At 38.2% G+C, this 22,263-nt stretch overlaps 1 long non-coding RNA gene across 3 annotated transcripts; it reads right to left on the bottom strand.

Annotated features, from left to right (window-relative positions):
• Positions 1-1,624: 1,624 nt before the first annotated feature.
• On the bottom strand, positions 1,625-21,656 carry LOC123279660 (uncharacterized). 3 transcript variants are annotated; one of them, XR_011495161.1, is made up of 3 exons: positions 21,493-21,656; positions 9,550-9,645; positions 1,625-2,121 (listed from the first exon to the last, which is right to left on the bottom strand). It is a non-coding gene; the product is annotated as an uncharacterized lncRNA (long non-coding RNA). The 3 variants fall into 3 exon arrangements; XR_006517898.2 differs by having other exon boundaries at positions 1,989-2,124; XR_011495160.1 differs by lacking the exon at positions 1,625-2,121 and adding an exon at positions 7,303-7,858.
• Positions 21,657-22,263: the final 607 nt, after the last annotated feature.

Below are 22,263 nucleotides of genomic sequence, written 5' to 3'. Positions count from 1 at the left end.
ATGTGGCTGGAAGAAGATGGCAAAGAGGAGCTTCCTGTGAGGTAATGTATGAGATTTGGGAAACACTGGACTTAACAACATTAAACAGGTTTCCTTGCTATAGGCCTTCTTAGAATCTTCGGTAATCTAATGTTTTGTGAATCTCCAAGAGGGATATCATACACAGTATTCCAAAGCTGCTTTTACACAGAGCTTGTTGAGACTCTCGTGTTTCTCATTTAGGAAGCACTGCTTATATATATCTAAATATAGAATGAACTAGATGGGTGGCAAATGTTGAAATGGGGGAGGGGTGGAATAATTTTGCTCCAGAAGTTAAGAAGATTGGTAATAAATCTTCTAAAATCCAGAGATCTTCTTAATTTCTGAAGGAGTTTGAATGGGACCTCAGATTGGAATTAATGGCTGTTTATATAAGTGGCATGTAAACCACACAGTAATGTGTTCAGTTTTGTCAACTGGCTCTTTACTACTTAAAAAGTATTTAATGATTTATTCCAGTTTCCAAAAAAAGAGGACTTGTTGCAATATTTCTAAATGTAAAAGGCAAAGTATAATTGTAGGAGGATTTAATTATATTCATGATTTGAGCTAGAATTAAGGCTAAGGATTACTAATCTTTTGAGGACAGCCTATGTTCTTAATCTGCTGAAAAAGAACTCATAGTTAATGTGCACTAGATGAGAATTGCATTTTAGAGAAAGAACTTTAGGAAAACTTATTTAGAGAGGAAATGCATGAAATTGACTATTATGGGTGCCTTCCTGAACAAACATGATTGCAAAGATTACTCGCTGATTAACCTTTGCATATTAAATAGACCTAGCTGGAATTTGAAAGTCATAAGCCTGTTTCATTTATATTGCTTTGGAAAACATTTTGACCTAATTAGGTAGTTGAATCATAAGCCTTAAGGCAGGAACTTTAGAGGTGCAAAAAAAGAGAAGTCCCGTTCATTGTGCTTCCTGGGTATGTTGATTGAATGGGTCTGCTTTATTGCTGTTACACAGTAGCCATTCGATACACTGGCTCTGTTAATTCATAAAACAAACAAAAAAAATGAGTGTCTAAGTTTCAGAATACTTGTCACATAATTCCACAACAATTTAAGGAGGCAGGTATTATTAATAGAGAAGTTACGTTTTACCTAATGTTACAGAACTGGTAAATAGTCAAACTAAGATTGGGATCTATGACTGACTAACTGTAAAGCCTAAGTTCATGTTAAAGGATAATTTTTTAACAAATATAAAGTGAACAAGTCAAAGATTTTACTTAACTCATTAGATAAATGAGAGAACTGGTAAGATATTATAACCAGTTCAAAAGAGTATCCAAAGAACAGACATGATTATAGATCAGGAATGTTGAAATGAATTTGCAAATGGACACAAAACTGGCTGCTTCCACAGTGGAGGAGGGAAGTCTTTGAACTTCCGCTGGACAGAATTTATTTGCATATCTATAGAGGAGAATTCTTTTGTACTGCTATCGGTTATCTACAATTTACAGTGTTGTAAAATAGTTCAAAGGCAATGAAAGACTCAGAGTCCCCATAGAATGAAATAACCTAGAAGAATGTGCTTTAAACAATGCATATATACTAGCAAGGAGCCCTGTTCGTGAAGAGAATAAACTTTACCTTTATTACAGAAAGTTTGTGAGCTTCTTAAAATAGAGACGTTCTAATATATATTTTATAGCTCTCAAAGCAGGGCTTAATAAACACATGTTGATGTTGACGATTAATTGCCAGCCTTTGGAGCTGTGTTTTTGTTTTGTTTTGTTTTCAAGAATAACTGGTATTTAGACTTCAAAATTATGTTACATCATACAATTCTTGACTTCCAAATCAGGATCTCAAATTTAGTAGCATTTTCAGAATGTTACTTAGGGTCAAGGCATAAATCAGTACTTGAGTCTTGAGCTATGACAACAGTACAGCTAGCTATGCTTATCAAAGACAGCATTCAAAATCTGAGAGTTTAGCCCTATCTAAAAGATGCAATGGGTGTAATGAACTCATGTTCTGTTCTTCTTGAGTAATGTAGAACATTTCCTTCTTATAAATCCTTTGAGTGGTAGTTGTCTCAAATCGGCCGTTCATCATCTCTTCTCTTTCTCCTCAAAAAAAAAGGAAAGAATTGGAAGACTATGGATATACCCAGCAATAATCAATAAAGTTATCCCTGAGTTTTAAGACTATGATTAATGTGTTTATGTGTATGTGTGTGTGTGTTTCAATACAAGTTTGTTTACAAAAACAAGTGGCAGGGCCAGATTTGGCTTTCGGGCTGTAATTTCCCGACTCCTGATTTAGGGCATGGGCTCTGGAGTCAGTCTCCTGGGTCGAATTCAGGTTCTGTTCCTTACTGCTTGTATGACCCTGGGTGTATTACAAAACCTAATGGACAGTTGGAGTGTTTTCAGGAACATACTCCATGTCCAAATTTCCAAATATTTGGCCATGAAATGAGGAGGATGACCACAAATATCTTTATAAAAGCAAACTCTGTGCAGTCACTACATTTCCAAACTGGTGCCAGATTCAGGGAACTGCACATTGCTATTATTTAATCCAGCTGAAGTTTCCCCTAATAGAAGCGGTTAGCCCTAGCTACAGCTGGCTAATTACAAGCTCTATGTAGATTATTTTTCTCTCATTCGAACTGTTTTGGAATCCTCAGCCCAATATGGAATCAATAATAACTCTGACTTCCTGCAAACATGCCTGAGTATTTCAACTTCTAAAACCTGAGAGAAATAGAAAGAGGAGGGGAAGTTTGCAAATTCTAAAGGCGAACTCTAATTTGCATGATAGAGGACTTATATGGTTGAGGGAGGTGATACAGAGATACTGGACTCCAAAATTAGAGCTTCAGAATGCCATGCTTTCCATCTTTGGTCCAGTCAAGTAGTCACAAATGAGAAAGAATGTTAATTACCGTATAACCATAGGAGTTGGGGGGAAGAACAAAGAATGGTTTAAATTCTACGGTACTATAATAATAGCAACAAAAGAATCTTTTGCATTCTGCAGTGGTTTGTGCTTTTTGAAACAACTCCAAAGGATCTATTATTTGACCTACAAAGTAGAAGTAAAAGTGAGGTAGCAAAGGAGATATTCTTTTATTTTGATAAAAGGAAAACATAGAGTGAGAGGTTAGTAAGTGACAGAGACCAGAGAAAAACCAGAATTCCTGACTCCAAATCTAAGGTTCTCTCCATTAAAGCTAATTCCCCTCAGCAATGCTGCCACCAGCATATCCGCACAGTGCACTGTCTAATTAGAGCCAGGTGGCTCATGAAGCCCCTTCAGTTCCATCTGGGTTAATGTAGGGAATGGAGGAGAAGCAGTTCCTTTCCTTGTTTATTTTAAGGGGGAGTGGTAAGTTTTGATTATCAAAGAAAATCAGAGTCATGTCTTTCTTTACCATAAAAAGTCAATCTCCTAACATAAGTACATTAGTGCTCCTGGGACATTAGTAGCATGCCACAGCTGCTCAAATCAAATCATTAAAAAAGAAAAACTCCAGTGTACAAATAAACCTATAAACCCCATTGAGAAATAAGATCATTTCCTTAGGGATCTTCATGGACCGAAGATGAGGTTTCCTCACTTATGTTTATCTAACAGGCATTCCAAGCAACTTAAGAGGCAAATGTCACTAAGGCTATCCATGAAGTTTCCAGGTTTCACTGAGCACTAGAATATGGGTGTTTAGTGCTCTGTTTCAAAGCCATCTGCCTGAGTTCAAACTCCAGCTCTGCTGCATAGTAGCCAGGTGATGTTAGGCAAATTGTTGACCCTCTCTAAACCTTAGGGCTTTGGTGCTTTCCTAAGTGTCATAAGTGGGAATAACAACATAACCTTCTATATAGGGCTATGATAGGAGCAAATGAGATAAAGCTCATGCTCCCATGCTGTACATAAAAACATTCAATGCTTAGTATCCAGGAGATACTAATTTGAGCTCCTCCTAAATAAAATTTGAAGCTTAGAATTTTATATAGGTCAAAGGCATTCTGTTACTGCAGAGGAGTTTAGGTACAATTTAATCCACAAATATCAGATGAGAACCCACTATGTGTTAGGAAATAAGAAATAAACCCTCACTGAGCCTAGTCTCTGTACCATAAAAGCTTGAAAATTTCCTAGCTCTAATGTATAGGACACAATATGAGAGGTACTACCAGACTTTATAGGGTGTATTGCTAAATGAGTGGTGTTTACCAATGTTTCTCAAAACTGAGTCATTAACCTCTATAGTCCACAGACGTATTATTATAGAAGGTCCCTATGTGATTTTTTTGGTCAATTTTTTTGAAAAATCTTCAAAAATTAATTAATATAATCATGGGGACTAGCTCGGTGGCATAGTGGTGAAGTTCACATGCTCCGTTTGGTGGCTCGGGGTTTGCGGGTTCAGATCCTGGGTGTGGACCTATGCACCACACATCAGGCCATGCTTTGGTGGCATCCTACATACAAAATAAAGGAAGATTGGCACAGATGTTAGCTCAGGGCCAATCCTTCCTCACCAAAATAAAAGCAACCCAAACCAAAAATTTAAAAATTAATTAATATAATCATATTTTGGATCATTTTGGAGATAACGTATAACTGAGTACTGCCACCACATTTCAGTGCCAAAGTTTACATTTGTAATTGTGATTATGATTGTGTGGAGTCCAAGTTGTATTGCTTTTATTTGTTCTTACTCATCAAGAGTTAACAAATAAATGAAGCATTGAAGCCAATTAAAATGCAGATTGATTTCAGAAGGCTATATAAATAAATAGAAAAAGTGGAAGAAGAATTTGAGTTATCACATGGAACAAGGTAAAGGTAATAATAGGCATGCTTATCTCAAAACAACATAAGATGTTATAGTGGCTCATGTATTCGTGATAAAACAAAGATAAAAGAACATGTCACATCAAACTGATGCTGCTAATTTGTTAATGTTATTATATTTTGTTTGTATTTAATTTTTAAACGTATTTTGGTCCCCTTGTTCTGTAAGTGCCGTAAACTAAGCATTATATATTCATTCTATGGCCTTTCTAAATTCACTTCTTGGTTCTCAGAGGGTTTTTTGTAGATTCTTTAGGACTTTCTACATAGATAAGCATGTCTTCTGCAAATAGTTTTATTTCTTCCATCCTCATATGAATGCCTTTATTTCTTTTTCTTGCCATATTGTGTTGGCTAGGACTTACCGTACAATGTTGAATAGGAGTGATGAATTTCATTTTGATGGGAGTTGACTTTTATTCTTGGCATGAGTTTGTCTTTCCTTGCCTATCTGTAGGTTCTTAGCCAGCACCACTATTTGCAGGCTTATACACTGTTTGATCCCCTGATCAAATAACGTTGTATAGACTAACAGACTTATTTTAAAACAAAAGAGATGCAGCAATGGGCACATGACAATGGGATAAACTAGTCCTGTCTTATACTGTACCACCCTGGAGCTTCCTGCCTGAAAGAGTGATACAGCTACCTGTTATGGTGCCAGCTTGGAACTGATACTCAACAAGGATGGGACTCCTCCAAGAATCCGGTGTATGCTCTAAATCAATGACTGTTATATAGTGCTGTGTCTTTAATTGGTAAAATACATGAGTCCAGGAACCAAGAAATAGAAACAGGAAGGGACCTGATTACCTGACTCCCATCACTCCTAGTGACCTATTTGGGAAAGGTTGGCTTACCATTCCCACAACTCTGGGTTCTGCAGGTTTTTAGGGGGAATGACAAGAGTCTAATTGAACTCCATCTTCTAAGGCTCTTTCATTCAAGAGACCAGTTGGCAAGAAAAGTAATTACCATCCTGTCAGGGATATTGACACTATTCAGGGCTATGTTACACTTAGAAGAAACACTATAATACAAGAAGACTTTTAGTCTAGAATTCCATATTTATTTGAGTTCAAATATGTTTTGAATCATATTTTTCACCTATTAGGTGCTTTCAATAGGATCAGAGGGTCTCTCTGCATATATCCAGACCTGTTAAGAACACAGCTACAAGATGTCAAACATTTATCTGCACATCTTGAGGAATTGGGAGGGAGGAACAGTAGCAGAAAGCTTACCAAACCAGGGGTAGGGATGATTGGAGATGTTCAAGTTTATGTACAAATCTAAATTCTTCAATCGTTTATTAAGCAATATAATGATAAATACATGGAGGGAAACATATCAATAGGACAACAGTTTGTCTTCAGCATTAGCTACTCTTCACTTTTCTATCCTCATCTGTCTTGATCCACCTCCCCTAGCTGCCAAGGCCTGTCTTCCTAGAGAGAAGCCCATTTCCTGTTCTCTCTTACTTCATTTACTTGCTTTGTTTGTCTCTCAAACTTCAGGAGGGCATTTTCTTGTCCATCTATCTTTTTTGCAGTTTTATCCCTAGCATCTAGCACAGTGCCTGATACATAGAGGTTCGCTGTATTTACTAAACGAATGGATGACTCACCAATTGTAAAGCCATACAGTGGAATGCTATTCTATTAAAATTATGCTGTGGGTGGATAGTTATTTGTCGTATATTATTACTTTAAAAATAATCAAGTTACTAAGCAATATATACAGTATATTTTCATTTTGAAGAGTTTGTTCAAGAAGATTAATGAATAATAATGCTAGTTGTCTCTGTAACATGGAAATAAGAGTGATTATTCTTTTCTGATAGTTTTAACTGTATTTTATGCTTTCATCTGCAACAAACATATATTGCTTTTTTTTTAGCAAGGGTAAATTTATTTTTATTAATAATAATGATGACAAATATCTATTGAAGCTTATTCTTACAGATTTTTGTCCATGTGGACAGAACAAACAAAATCATTTTGTCTATGACTGAAAGTGAAGTAACATAATTTTGTCTATTGGGCTGTGGTTCTCAATTAGAGGCAATTTTGCCTCCTCAGGGGTCATTTGGCAATGTCTAGAGACATTTTTTATTATCATAATTAGGAAAAAGGGAGGGCAATGGCCACTGGCATTTAGTAGGAAGAGGCCAGAGATGCTGCTAAACGTCCTAGAATACACAGGAAAGCTCCCCACAACAAAGAATTATCTCATCCAAAATGTCAATTGGAGTGTCAAGTTTGAAAATCCTGAGCTAGAGTAATTAACATTTTCATGCTGGAGGTCTCTCTGAAGGTAAAATATAAGACTTTAGCATCAAGTTAGTGGAGGAAATATTTTTAGTCACCAAATATGTAACTGCTCACTCTGGTTGCAGACAAGTCATGCATTTATTCAAATTGGAGTTCATAAAAATATATTTTGAAGATATTCCTTTATTTTACAGCTGCATGAACATATGGTTTATTATAGAGAAGGGAGAGGCAGTATAAAAGAAACAGCTAAATAAAACATGATTATATTGGTTATTTTCGTTTGGTAGGTTCACAAAAAGGTAAATTATTGACATGATGGTAATCCCTTCAGGGCCATCATAATGCTCCCTAACCAAAAGCTCAGTTTTATCCATCAAATTTCCAACAGAAGGTCCTGGCAGACAGGATTGCTGAACACTTCACACAGGAGGTTTCTTAATCTCACTGTCTAAAGATCTTTAAAATAAAAACTAGTTGGGGATTTGAACGTTATCTCTGAATTCAAGTGCATTTAATTTACCTATAAATCACATTTTTTTAAAGGGAAAGTACAAGATATGATCCAAAAGAGTCATAAGAACATGTTTGCGGGGCCGGCCCGGTGGCGCAGCGGTTAAGTTCGCGCGTTCCGCTTCTCGGCGGCCCGGGGTTCGCTGGTTCGGATCCCAGGTGCGGACATGGCACTGCTTGGCAGCCATGCTGTGGTAGGCGTCCCACGTGTAAACTAGAGGAAGATGGGCACGGATGTTAGCTCAGAGCCAGGCTTCCTCAGCAAAAAGAGGAGGACTGGCAGTAGTTAGCTGAGGGCTAATCTTCCTCCAAAAAAAAAAAAAAAAAAGGAACATGTTTGCACATTTAGTTGCTGTTTAACTGAATTAATTAATTTCTGTAATATGCCCATTTTGGGCAAAAACAATAACATTGTAGAATCTTCCCAAGGGAGTTACTTCTCTCCATTCCCGCAGACTAGTAATTCCTCTGAACTAGATTATTGCAGAAGAGTCCTAACTGGCTTTTTAGTGTAGACATTGCTCCTGAATCTAGGTTAACCTCTCTTAGTTCTCTCAACCGTAACATGAGGATAATACTTTTTCTGTAGGAGAATGGTGAGAATTAAATAAAATGGCATATACAAAGCACCTAAAATGGTGTTGAACACATAGTGGATGCTCAATAATAAGAATTTAAAACAAAGTAAAAATGTCCATGCTCATGAAGCGACACTTTTCACATACACAACACCCCCAAACACCCATACTGCCATTTTTGTTTGCATAATAATATATTTATATACACCTGTTTCTGAAATCATGAGAATTTGCCAGAGTGCAAGCACAATAAGGTTCTAGCTCATGGGAGCCTGAAAATTACTTGTTCCAACCCCTTTCCGACCTTTTCCCTTTTCTGGGAAGTAAATATATCTTGGACTAGTGCAAACTCCCATCTTGAGAAGAGATAATTTTTTTCTAAGTTGTTTGGTCTCTGGGTAGCAAGAGTAACTAAATGAATAAGAAAATAGCTTCCTTCCAGTCACTTCCAGAGACAATGGAAATGTACTGAAAGTGCTGAGTCTTAGACAACAATCTGTTAGTCAGAAAATAAAAACTGCTATTTATTGCGTTTTATCTTTTTGTATTTACCCCTCACACCAACCCTAAAATAGCCATTATTTACACTATTTAATGGATGGGGAAGTTGAAGTTTAGAGAGATTGTGATTTGTTCAAGGTCACATGGCTGTAAACTACATGGTTTGAATTTAATTCGAGGTTTCTTTGACTTATTTGCAGACTGCTTCTCAGCAGCAGTATATTAAAGGGAACTAGATAAGCTAAAATCTATTTAATCTGTCCAGAAGTAATTGAGAGTTGAGAAGAAGTTAAAGTTTTTCCTTGAACCAAATAGAGTCCTTTGCTTTTTTAAAGAACTCAATATAGTTAACTGACTTATGAGCTCTCCTTTGTCATGGTAAATTTTCTTTTGCTTCACTTTTAAACACAAAGTATTGTTTTCCCCTAAATTTTCTCTCCTCAATGCTAATGATTCCCTCTTCAATGCTAATGTAGTTTTGTTTTATCCCAAAGGAAGGAAAGCATCACTTAAATGGATATAGACCAATAGCCTAAATCTAGATTTTATGTATGTTTGCTCAAATCCACATTCCCTGGCCTGGCCATAAATCTATTTCTTTCTTTTTCTCACTGGAATACCATATTCCTTGAAGTCAGTTATATAATTGATGATAAACACAGTTCATTGCTGGGATAAGCTACATGCTACTAAGGTATAATCAATATCTCAGTTGACACCAAACCTTAAAATACCTAACTAAACAGAGTGTGTAAATATTATGAAAAGAAATTGCTTCCTTACTTTCCCCTCCAATCATGAGAGTCATTTCTCCCATTTTGCTTACCTTGGCAGCAAGTCAAGACTGTCTTTCATTGCTATTCATTCTCTGTTGTATCTTCAACGTGTTTGAATAGTCATAGTTCTGTGCTCAGCTTTGTAGCTAGATGAAGTGATGAAAATAACTTTTACTTGAGTCCAATTTTCTCTGCATAAAAATAACTCTTTGAGTCTTCTGATGTAATAAATTATAGAAAACTTCAGGTAGGACTAGATCTAAAATTGGAGTCTGATTAGGGCCAAATGCTTCTAAATGGTATCAGAACCATCTTTTACATTGTATTCTTTCATCATAAACTTAGATGCTGTACAATAATTAATCTAATGGGTTCAGAGATTTGGAGATTTCTAGTTGATGACCAGTAGGATACTTATCATCTTACACAGTTACTCATGTTCAATAATTACTCTAGCTTCCAAATTTGAGAATTGTGGATCAAATTCTAAAGCTCTTTTCAGGCCAGCTGTTTGCAATTCTACTTACCTCAATTTCCATATCCAGATATATAACACAATAGGTCACAATGGAATTTGGAATTTGGAATTTGGGTCCTGGGCTTTTTAAAATCTTGTATCATAAACTTCTGTCATGAGGGAAGACTCTTCACTCAGCTTACTGGAGGCATTACATGGTACTAGAATTAATGTCAAAATCTATACTATGAAGCACTTTAACTTCGTCCAACAAAAACAACAATAGTAAATAACTTACACCTTCCTAGCGCTGTAATTTACAAATTAAATTTGGGATGACCAACTAAAATCTCTGCAAGTCTGGCCAGGTGACCTAAATGAGTGGAGCTAAGTGGGGACTAATATAAATGGGACAAGGCATGTGTGAGAGTTTATACACTGGAATATTTGATGCAATTCAGCAATATACAAGATAGCTCTTTTTTTTCTCTCACCCAGATCCAAAGCTATGAAATCTGAATGAGTAGCAAACTCCTCAATGGCTGGAAGGCCATCCATAAAAGTCCCTGGGAAGAGAGGCATGACCCCAAAGAGTTGAGTTGCCTTTATTCCCTACAACACCCCTCTGTGCACCAGGGACACTGGGCCAGCCTTCATTAGGAAAGTGCAAAAGAACTGGAACATTTCTTTGCTGAAGTACAAAGGCCCTTTGCCTCTTTTGTTGGCTCAGAAGCTTCAATCAGCCTCAGAGTTTCAAAGGTTCAACGAGCAGAGTTCCAACTGGGCTGGGATTGAGTAGTGCCCTGGGTACTGAGTAGGGAAGCAAGTGTCTCTGCCCACTCAGTAACCCCAGGCTGACAAGATCTCCCTACAAAGGTTGAAATACAATGTTTTATGATTTCAGCCATCACAAGAACAGCAGAGAACAGGGTGATGAAATACCACTTTACCCTTCACTTTCAAACAGCTATTTATTACTTGGCAACCTTTGAAAGAAGAACATAAACAACTGTTCTTAAGGGCTTACCAAAACCCGCTCTCTAGTATCATACATTCAGAGCAGGCAGCTTCCTTTGAAAGTTGAAAAAGATCCCAGCCATCCTAACTGGTAGTTAGAGAGTCAGTGTTGGACAGATAGATAAAGGCTGAGTTAAGTGAAATGGAAAGAGAAATGAACCATTAGAAAGGGGCATGGCAGTTCAGAAGAAAAGTCACAGAGGAAGGACTAGGGCGAGCAAGCTCCATTGTTTGTTATCCCCAGCCATCAGCCAAGTCAGGGAGAAGATGGAGGATGATCAGCATACGAAGAACCCACGTATTGTCAGTTTTTGTTACACTCCATTATGCTTAAGAGACCAGATAAACTTTCTTTCCCCCTATGATGCTAAGAGGATGGCAATTATTTATAAAGGACAATTGCAGGGAGATGCCTTAGTGCCAGATATAATTCACTAACGTCCCTTGGCATGTTCCCATTACCCAATGCTCACTCACATAAATTAAACTACTAAATCGTTCTGTTAATTTTGTTAATCAATTCCACAAATATCTGTTATCTACTATATCTACTATGGGCAATCCCCTGCACAAGGCACTGGTGATATAAAGATAAATGAAATGTTAATTTTGTACCCAAGTAGGCCACAGTCTAGTGAATGAGACAAAATATTACAACAATAATGGTAGTATGGGAAACTAGAAAGAGCTCAGACTTCAGACCCAGGCAGAACTGGATTTGAATCCTTGCCCTGCCACCTGTTAGCTAGCCTCGGTAGCCGAGCCTGTTTTCTCCCTTGTAAAATGGAGACAATCGTATATATAATGTAGGACACTTTTATGAACTAGGAATACCATTTGTCAAATAAAGTAGCATACAACAGGTGGACACTGGATGTGCTGAATACCTTGTGCTCGTCCCTCCGGATCGACACTCTACTTCTGTCAACCCTGTTCTGTCACCTAATAGGCTCACCTTTATGGATTACATATGTGAATTATGTCTTCCTCTATTTGTTCTATGGCTTCTGGTTGAATTTAGTCAACTGGGGTCATTGGCAATAGGTTGGAAGGCAAAGAAATGTGAGGTTGGGGTATGTTTTTCCCAGGCTTATTCCTTGTGGAGTTGTTGTGGCTCACTCTACCACAGGCTACAGCCTTCATAAGGTGAAGTACCTCCATCAGGTACTCTCTCTGAGTTGTACTAACTGCTCTTTCCCTTTGCTTCATCAGACTTAGGATGGTAACAACTTCTGATGCTGCTAACACCAGGGCACTATACTATCCTTGTTGGTTCCTCCAAATGCTGCCTATACCTTTATTTTATTAAACTCTCCTCATATTGCCCAGTTGAAGTATGCCATCTGTTTCCTGATGAAACCCTGATAACTATAAGTGTCATTAGTGTGGCTAACAAGGTGCTCTGAGATCAGAGGAGGAATGAAAACATAAAACCATACTGGAGGATGTCAGGGACATTTCTTGGAGGAGGCAGTATCTAAAGGACCACCTGAAAATGTATGGGAGTTAGCAGTGCGAAGAAAGCAGGAGAGAATATTCTACGCAGAGGAAGGCAATATGCAAAGGCTCACATGCAAGAAGGAATACAACATTGTGGGGAGACTTCAAGTATCTCAGCTTAGCTAGAGTATAGTATAAGAGATGGGAAGATGACAGATGAAGCTGTGAAGTTGTGAAGTTGAACCACGTCACCAAAGTCTATGTATGACTTTTTCCTACAGACAATGAGATACTGTTAAAAGATTTTAACCGAGGTTATGATACGATCACATTGCATTTTTAAAAAGTAATATAGAGAAGGAATTAGAAGAGGGAAAGACTGGAGACAGAAGTATCAAGTAAGCAATACAGGTGAAAAAATAAGGTAGCAAAAAAATGGAAGTGTCAGGAGAAATGGAGAAAACAATGTGAATTTATCAGCTGTTAATGAAGTAAGCTATATATGATTTAGTGAGCAATTAATGTAAGGATAAGGGAAAAAAAGAAGTCAAACATAGCCCTCACCATCAAGTTTGATTCTTATGTATAGTCCTGACTTTATCTTATATAAAATGAATCGTTCATCCTCAGAGGAACTTTGGAAGACAGGAAGGTTTTGGCTTGAGCAACTGGGTGACTCGTGATGCAATTGCTCTTCAGAAAGAGGCAAATTAAACTTTAAGCCAGTGGTGTGCTGGAGCTGCCTCACACAGGCTTATGAAAGTTGAATCAGTTGCACACATCTCTTCCCAGCTGTGAGTTCAGTGACATCACATTGCTGGCTTGAAATTTGTTATGGTGGGAGTATTTACACCATAGAAATCATCAAATACTACAAATCAGGCTTTTGTCTCCCTTCCTCACAAAGAGCTGGTTAAACATTTCCCAGCCACCACTGGTTAAAGCCATTTTAAAAAAGGAGGGATACCTCTGGTAGTGATGGCAGAATTGAGGTGTGACTTGATTCAAAAACCTGTACCAAGAACTGATCATCAAACTTGAACTGGAGGGCAAATTCTAGGACCAGAATAAAGGCAGGTTAGAAGGTTCAGTGGGAGATCTATGAGGAGCCAGCTGAGGATGGATAAGTGCATTGGCACAGAGAAGAGAATCTGAAACATTTGAGGTGGCAGGTAATTGAGGTTGCTAATCAGTAATGAGAAATCAGGATAGTCTTTAGGCCATGAATCAGAGACCAGGAGCATCATAAGAATAGGACATAACTCAAACATTAAAGATGGGGAGAAAGTTATATCAAGGCAAAGCAAAAAACAGAAAGCCCTTAAAATGGTGGTATACCTTCTTGCCAGTTTTTATAAAGGAGGCCTTCCATTTTTATCCTGGAGACCCGCATTGGAATATGTCACCATCACCTCCCTCTACCCATCCAGCACCTTCCAAAGAGTAAGGGAGGTTAGAGTTTAGAGAGCTGTACATGTTGCAGATAGATATGAGATAAGGTTGTGTATATATACACCTGGTGGCTGGGTCTAGTCTTTGAGCCCATATTTCTATAGTCCAGAGAGTTTTGGGGCCAGTCATCAGGGAAGTAAAAATCCAAGAGGGGCCAAAGGGCAACTCCTCATTTCTCTTGAGTATGATGATCAGAACTGGCTAAATGATTTGCAGGGCCCAGTGCAAAATGAAATGGTGAGGCCCCTTGTTCAAAAAGTATTAAGAATTTTGAGCTGGCAACAGCCAAATATTAAACCAGGCATATGCTCATGAAGTTGGCCTGATGATGGGTCACTTTGGTGAAACTTGACCTAATTTCTTACCTTCCTCTATTTAGTCCAGATCCTGTCTTTCATTATTTATCCATACATGAACTTTGGAAGAGAGTATGATATTGGCTCATTGGCTGATGGTCATAGATCTCTTAAGTTCAGACTCCCTGGAACCAGGAAAGTTAAGATTCAGAGAAACAGACGATTTCAATGATGCCTGACTAATGAAAAATCACATCAAATGGCAAAAGCTGTGAGAACAAGCATGATTGTTTCCAAGCATGATTAGTTGAATGGGCTAAATAATGTAGCAAACAATGCAAAATTTCAGTGGGCACAGAAACAATAGGAGTTTCTTTCTTGCCCACATCACAGTCCAGTGAAGGCCAGTGGGGCTTTTGTTCCATACAGTCTGACACCAAAGGCCCTTCAGTCTTGTTGATCCACCTTCCTGTAGGGCCTCATAGTTGATTCCATTTAGTCAGTAGATGGAGAAAGAGAATAAGAATCATGTGTGGAAGGTCTATCACAGGCCAAGACTGGAAGTGGTACCTATCACTTCTACTCACATTTCTTTGGCCAGAACTCAATTATATGGCCACATCTATCCACAAAAGAGACCGAAAACTGTGACTCTGTGCCCATGAAGAAAAGAACATGAATATTGATGAACACCAGCAGTATTAGCCACATGAAGACTATTGGTGGTAGCTCAGGTCCACATGATCAAGAGCAGCTCTGAATTCTGTTTTAGGGAATTCTGTTTAGGCTCTTTATTCCCGTGTTTGAGTTGGAAAGTTTAATATCACAGAGGCGGTGTTTTTCTCACTTTAGGCAGTTGGCCAAAGCACTCTCTCATTCAGGTTGACTTGTACTCAGAGCTGCCCTGGGGAATGGAAAATTAGGTCCATTCCCACATACCACAGACTTGGGCTGCCTAGAGCTTCAGATGCTGTTAAGAAGGCCCTGCTGGTGACCACCAAAACATGAAATGCAACTGACTTTCTTCCTTCCATGCTTCTCAGACTACATTTGAAAAAAAAAAGTTGCCTTTCAGAGATTTCCCTAGACCCTTTTAACCCAGTTCCATCTGGAAACAGATGCTAACTAACGGTAGGGGCCAGGACATTCCTAAGGAACTATCAGATCCACAACATACTGAGGAACAACATCTAGGACCTCATATCCCACCCAGCATTTCCTATTATACTACAGCTTCTTATTTATGAAATTCCTTTTTTATTTCAATTTCGTAATATGAATGAGTTGCTATGGTAGAACCCTAAGTGAATGAGTCTACATACACAAGGAAATGATGCCTTATAAACTGAGGATTCTGAAACTATAACTGGAAGACCTTTTTGTGTTGCACTTATATTTCTGAAAGAGAAAATGTTTAAGTGAAGTTTTAGCTTTCATCAGAGATTGCCAACTTTCCTTTTGACTGTGGCAGACTGCACAGTTAATTGGGGCCTCTGATGACTAATGGGGAGGATCATCCCATCAAATCGTGGGATCTCTGGGTTTTGGAAAAATAAGGATCTGGCTGCAATCCAATTGCAAGAAAGAACTTAACCAGAAAGAGTATGCCAAAGGACGACAAACTTTCTCGTGTTATTTTATTCCTTTACTGAGAAATTCATTGTAGCCAGCTCACAACTCATGTTGATCTACGCGGCATTTCTGCCAAGTGGAATGGGTGGCTAGCACCTAGGACCACTCTAGAGGCAAGGTGAGCAGCATCTTCATGTTTTCATATTGTCCTTTTCATTGGGGGGAGACAAGGGGACAATTTGGAACATGTGGGAGGCTTCTACATGTGAGTCTTTCTGACTGCCATCCACATATCAGGAAGTAATATTACCTAGATTATTATGACTCAGAAAGCAGCTGAGCCAGGAGCAGCTCCATATCGTGTATCTACAATGGCAACCAGTGTCCATCCATGGTCCAAGTAACATTTTTGTAAGCCTTTTGGCTTCTGTAATGAGAGATAGGACCCTAGCTCCCACTGAGTCTTGAAGAGGGTTCACATGCTGAGCAGCGAAACCTGCTGAGTATTCACTAAGTAACTAGGAACAGAGGAGCAAAGGGAGAATGGGCAAAAGAATAGGGAATTAGACGCACTGATACCTAATTAGGTCTAATTCACAATTTTTTGTAAGGAGAGCCCTGAGTTTATTCATTTATCGATTCAATAGGTATTTGTTAAGCACATATGATGAACCAAGTACTATACCAGGCACTGAGAATATAATAGTAAGCAAGACTCCTTCATGGAGCATTATGAGTGTCATAATCTGTGTGTTAATTGCTATTATTGGTGCTATGAGAGTCCATAAGATGAGCAGCTCATGGAGATTTGAGAGATCAGATCAGGAAGTCCTTTCAGGAGGAAATAACTTTGAGTAAGTCACTTTTTTGAGCCTCTGTTTCTTCATCTTTAAACTGGGAATAATAATGCTAACTCATAAGTTTGAGGTGAAGATTAAATGAGATGATGTGTGTAAAGTTCTTGGCATAATTGCTGGACATAGTAAGCTCTGCAAAGATATAGCTGATACTATTATTTCTGTTATTAATATTACTTTTAAACTATTACTAGTATACTATTGCAACTGTTATTATTGCTTTTATAATTATTTGGGAGTTGAAGTATGGGTAGGTAAGAGCCAGGAGAAGGATGGAGATCATGCCAGACAGAGGAGCAGCATGTGTGAGGGGCTACAGGCTGGAGACATCATAGCTTGGGGTAATCAGACATTTAGTATGTATATGAAATATGTATAGCATACATGCTATAAAGTATGGTATAAAGTATATATATGGTATACATATATAGTATACACATATACTTATATATGTACATGTATATGTGTGTATATATATAGTATAGATAGTATACATATATGGTATACATATAGTATGTATATAAAAGGTAAGTGGTAAGAAATGAGATGGAGACATAAATCATGTTCTGATTATGAAGAGTTTTATAAGTCAAGTCTAAAGAGGTGGATTTTTACCCCAAGAGCCACTTTAGGATATTACATAGTGGAGTAACACAATCACACACAAACATACTCTCATCCACTCCCAACACACACCACACTCATATCCATAATTTACAAATAATCATGTCATAATACAGCTAGGACTTACAGGTGATATAATTCAAGCCTTTTTCTTTAATGTTGAGGAAATTGAGTCCAAAATGGTAACATGATTTACCCAGAATAATAGAAGTAGTTACAACAAGTCTTGACTCCAAATACTTTGTTTTTTTTCCGTCACACAACACTGCTTTCCTTAACACTCTCCATTGTTAGTGCTCTGCTGTTGGCTGAGCTGGAAAACTTTCAGGTTGAGAATACCCCAACTAAGCTGTTTCCCCTCTGAAAGTCTGTAAGAACCTATAGGAAATTTTGGCATTGACAAATTGCCTCTAAAAGCCAGACTCAAATTTTACAAAGTGGATTAAAGTGGGTCCTTGGGAATCCAATGGTTTAAGCTTTTAAGTGCTCAGAATCATCTCCACAAGGGTGTGGATCTGGGGCAAAATTTCACTGCATGACCACCCTCCAACCCCCACTTCCTTTCTTATATAGATAAAATATATATAAAGTGAACATAAACACCAGAGAGAAAATTGTCCCAAAGGAGCACCTTGCAGGTTTCAGGAGAAAATCCACTCCTCAAGTGGATTTGCCTTACTGTTGATCCTAGGTAGTTTTAGGGCTCGGTTGTGTATAATTTTTTTTGCTAGTCCATGGAGACAAATTCTTCGCTACCCGTAGATGATTTCCTCAATCACTGACTATCAGACTGCCAATTTGATGCATCCTACTCCCATCAACCTGCCCTTCCCTCACAAACAAACTGTTCAAAGGCTATCATCCTGATTTTCCATACGCTAAAAACAACTCTGAATGTACTTATCCACAGGGAATATGTTCCAAGACCCCCAGTAGATGGCTGAAACTAGGGATAGTACTGAACCCTATATATATTATGTTTTTTCCTATATATGCATACCAATGGTAAAGTTTAATTAATGTTAGGCACAATAAGAGATTAACAACAATAACTAATAATAAAATAGAACAAGTATAACAATATACTGTAATAAAAGTTATGTGAATGTGGTCTCTCTCAAAATATCTTGTTGTACTGTACTCACTCCTGCTCTTGTAATGACATGAGATGATAAAATCCCAGTGTGATGAGATGAAGTGAGGTGAATGACATTGGCATTGAGGCATAGCGTTAGGCTGCTATTGACCTTCTGACGTAGCATCAGAATCAGAGGATCATCTGCTTTTGGACCATGGTTGAGCACAGGTAACTGAAACTCTGGAAGGCAAAACTGCAGATAAAGGGGACTGCTATACTACCAAGATGTCCCTGACTAGACATCTCCCTATAGAAATGCTTTTATTGAACTCCAATTTAGTATAATTTTTTAAATTGTGGGTTCATATGAGAAATGGTCAAAAGTATCCTCTGAAGAGCTGCTATTCAAGAGATTTCTCATGATTTGGCTTCACAACATTTATTGTTATGATTAATTTTTCCAAAACTCAACATCAGAAAGCAAGTCATCTCTTCTGAAGATCAAGTATTTTTTCCTTTTATTAGAATTAGAGTTATATCTAACTTTGTTTTCCCCTTTTTTTCTTTCTTAGTTTGACTATCAGGAGCATGGAGTTAACTCAGTACTTAATTACTGTTAAAAGCTCATCCTTGGTTTAATTCTCTACTTCTTTATCTTGTTCCCACTAACTTCCCAGATGAGCTGGGTGAAGGAGTCATCTATGGAGAGATCATCTGATTGAGGTTGGGAGTCAGCCAAGATCCCAAAAGTGGCAATGATTTTTATGATGATCATGAGGGAAGCTTTTATTCTCTCAGTGAAGTCCTTAAAGATTTGAGACCTTCCTCTTTGTGACGTTTGATGTACTTTTCTTATTTATTTTAAACTCCATGTAGGAGTATATATTCATTTTTATTGCAAGATATTTGAAATTACTTTTGGAAGAAGGAAGATGGTAAATTATAAATAAATGGCCATGAATTATAAATATTTGGCGTTAAGATTTCAGCAATCATAAGTTATCTCCCTGAGACATGCATTCAACCCACCACCAAAACAAAGTGTCCATGAAGGACTACCAAGAAACACTAAGTTGCCATAGTTCTTACCCTGTGAACAAATCATTTGTACCTTGGGTGGCACTCAGACCCACCGACCCTGCACGAGTGTGGAGAGAGAGCCATGAAATTGTGCATCTTAACTTTTTTCCCTCTACACAGGACAGCAGAAAAGTGTGGCTTTAGCTTCTCCTCAAGTTAAATGAATATAGACGGTTGCACAGTTTTTAGAACTGATTCTGAGATGAGCAGGAATGAAATGAGAGCAATAGCTGGAAAGTTCTTCATCCTGGGCAGCTTTCCTTAGGAGGTTTTTGTTTGGTGAGCAGTCACTTCATATTTCAAATCCTGCTGTTAGACTGAAGGGCTGTGTGAAATCGAAATGACATTGAAGATAAGTTGCTCTATCTTCCCCACATTTACATGACCTCCTTTCATTGTTCCTCAATGCTGTCCCAATGCCCTGCCACTGAGCCCTGGGAGGATGGGCCTTAAGTGTGGACTCTTAGACACCCAATTGTGTGTTACTGAGGTCAAATGCAGAACGAGTTAGAGGAGGAAGAGACCAGAGTTGTAGTTGGAGATGGTAGCAACTGGGAAATGAAAATATGTTAGAGGGAAAGGGAGGAACATTCCAGAGGAGGGAACTTGAGAAAAGAATGGTCGGAAATGAAAGTGTCTAGGACGAGTGTGAGAATGGGCAGGGAGGAGTAAGCATACAAAATTTGGGTATCTAGTATGATAGGAAATGGAGAATGTATGAAAAAGAGAATTTGAAGTAATGAAAAATAAGATTGCATAGGTAGGTTGTGACTAGATTATCAAAGGCCATAAAAATGCAGTGATGTTTCTAGAAGGGTTTGTAGGGGTATACAGTATGGATTAAAGGCTAGAAAGATTATAGTGAGAAAAGAAACCAAAAAGCTCTGTGAAAGTCCAGCAAGAGGCGAGGAGGTGATAATGTCTTGGACAAGGGTAATGACAACAAAAATGTGGAGAAAAAGGCATATTTAAGTAGAGGAAAGAACCAGAGTTTATTGAGCATCTATTATGTACCTGATCCTTTACATGCATTATCTTACTTACTGCTCATGACAACCTTGAAAGGTAGGTAAGATTATCTCAAGTCTACAGATAAAGCAGAAAAGGTGACAGTTTCAGAAATTCATACAACTACTATGAACATCCAAGATTTGAACTCAATTCTTTCCAACTCCAAAAATAACGATCTTCCCATTTCAACTTTAGCTCCACTGAGAAACAAAGAAGAAAAGATGGAATTTGCTCTCAAAGCTGATATCTTCCCCAGAATAAAAAGACAGTTTCTAGAAACTTCAGGATTTCTTTCTATAAGAAATAAAAATGGTGCCACAGATGGAGACAAAATTGTTATGCAAAATTAAAAGAAGGGAATAATAGTAACCCTAACTTTTGTGGATACTTAGTTTGTTCTAGGTGCTGTTCTAAGCATTTTACCTGAGTTATCACATGTACTACTCTGAAAAAGCTTGTAAGGTAAATGCAGTTACTATGCTTATTCAGCTTAGGAAGCTGAAGCTTGTTTGGAGAAGTGAAGGAATTTGCCTGATCTCTTAGCCTGGGATCCCCTAAAAGTAGAGCCTGAAATAAAGGCTTTCCTGCCGAATAGCTTATTTTGGAAAGTGACCCCAAAGAACAGGACTTGGAAGAGTGAGAGAGGGAAGCAGGGAAAGCCAGTCCACATTGTGTAACTAACATGGTCACTGAGAGGCCCACAGGGCCTCAGCTCACTTGGGACTCTCTGAGGAGCTGAGGAGAAGAAGCCACAAAATTGTCCTGAAGGGACGATTTAATAACAAGCTGTCATCTTCCCAGTGATTAAAGGTTGCCCCACAAGTGGCACTTTCAGGTTTGCACATGCATAGAATGTTGAACAGATTCCTACAGGTGTCCCATGTGGGGATGACAGAGCAGAAACCAAGAGATGAGTGCAGCTGAGGCAAAGTGTGGTCAAGATAGTTATCACAGCAATGGCAGGAGTTACAATGCAGGCCGAGAGGACGTGAGATGGGGCACAAGAGGTGTCAGGAGGCAGAATGAGAACTTTGAATCCAGGTAGTCTGACTTCAAAGCCCAAGCTTGTATAGCAGTGATTCTCAAACGTTAGTATGCATTAGACTCACCTGGAGGGCTGGTTGAAACACAGCTTACAGAGGCCCATTTCTAGAGTTTTTGATTCTGTAGGTCAGAGGTGGGATCAGAGAATCTGCATTTTTCTCATTTCCCAAGTGATGTTGCTGATGCTGCTCCAGGCACACTTTGAGAACTGCTGTTTTACACATACAGTATGCTATCTTGCCAAAGATCTCTGAGATAAGCAAAAGAGAAAGGCATCACTATGCGGGAAGCTATGCGTGACTAACTGACTTTCAAGTTCTTGGGAAATAGCTTGAATGCCTTTCAAAAGGAAAAGCTTCTCCTCTACATGAAAAACAAGGTTTAGATCATAACACTTGTGCAAGAAATGATAAGCCTGGTTCAAGAGGCTCTAGATGATCAAAGAAATGCTATGATGGACTGTCACACTTCAGGCAAGAGTCCTAAAGAAATAATTGTGAAACTTGGAAAGTCATGAAAAGCTAAGAGATTTAGAGTATGATGAAGCTTAACTTCAAAATGAGAGAGAAAACAAGCAGCCACTGTAGCTATATCTTTATATCTGGAGTGCTCCGTTGCAAGCCCTCAATTTTTGCCACGTATAATAAACACCTATTAAAAACAAGACTGCAAAAATAAATAAGATAGAATTCTTACTTTCAAGCAGTTTACAGTCTAGTGAGGATGAGAAATAAGAAAGCAATTAAATTAAAAACTACCTCCTAAACCTATAGAGAAAGGAAAAACTCTGTAAGAGCATAAAAAGAAAGCAGCAAACTTGCTTCAGAGAGCTGAAA

Source organism: Equus asinus, chromosome 2 (assembly GCF_041296235.1).
Source record: "Equus asinus isolate D_3611 breed Donkey chromosome 2, EquAss-T2T_v2, whole genome shotgun sequence".
Lineage (NCBI taxonomy): Eukaryota > Metazoa > Chordata > Mammalia > Perissodactyla > Equidae > Equus > Equus asinus.
Note: the sequence above shows the minus strand (reverse complement) of the source record. Positions and strands in the feature narration are given on the sequence as shown.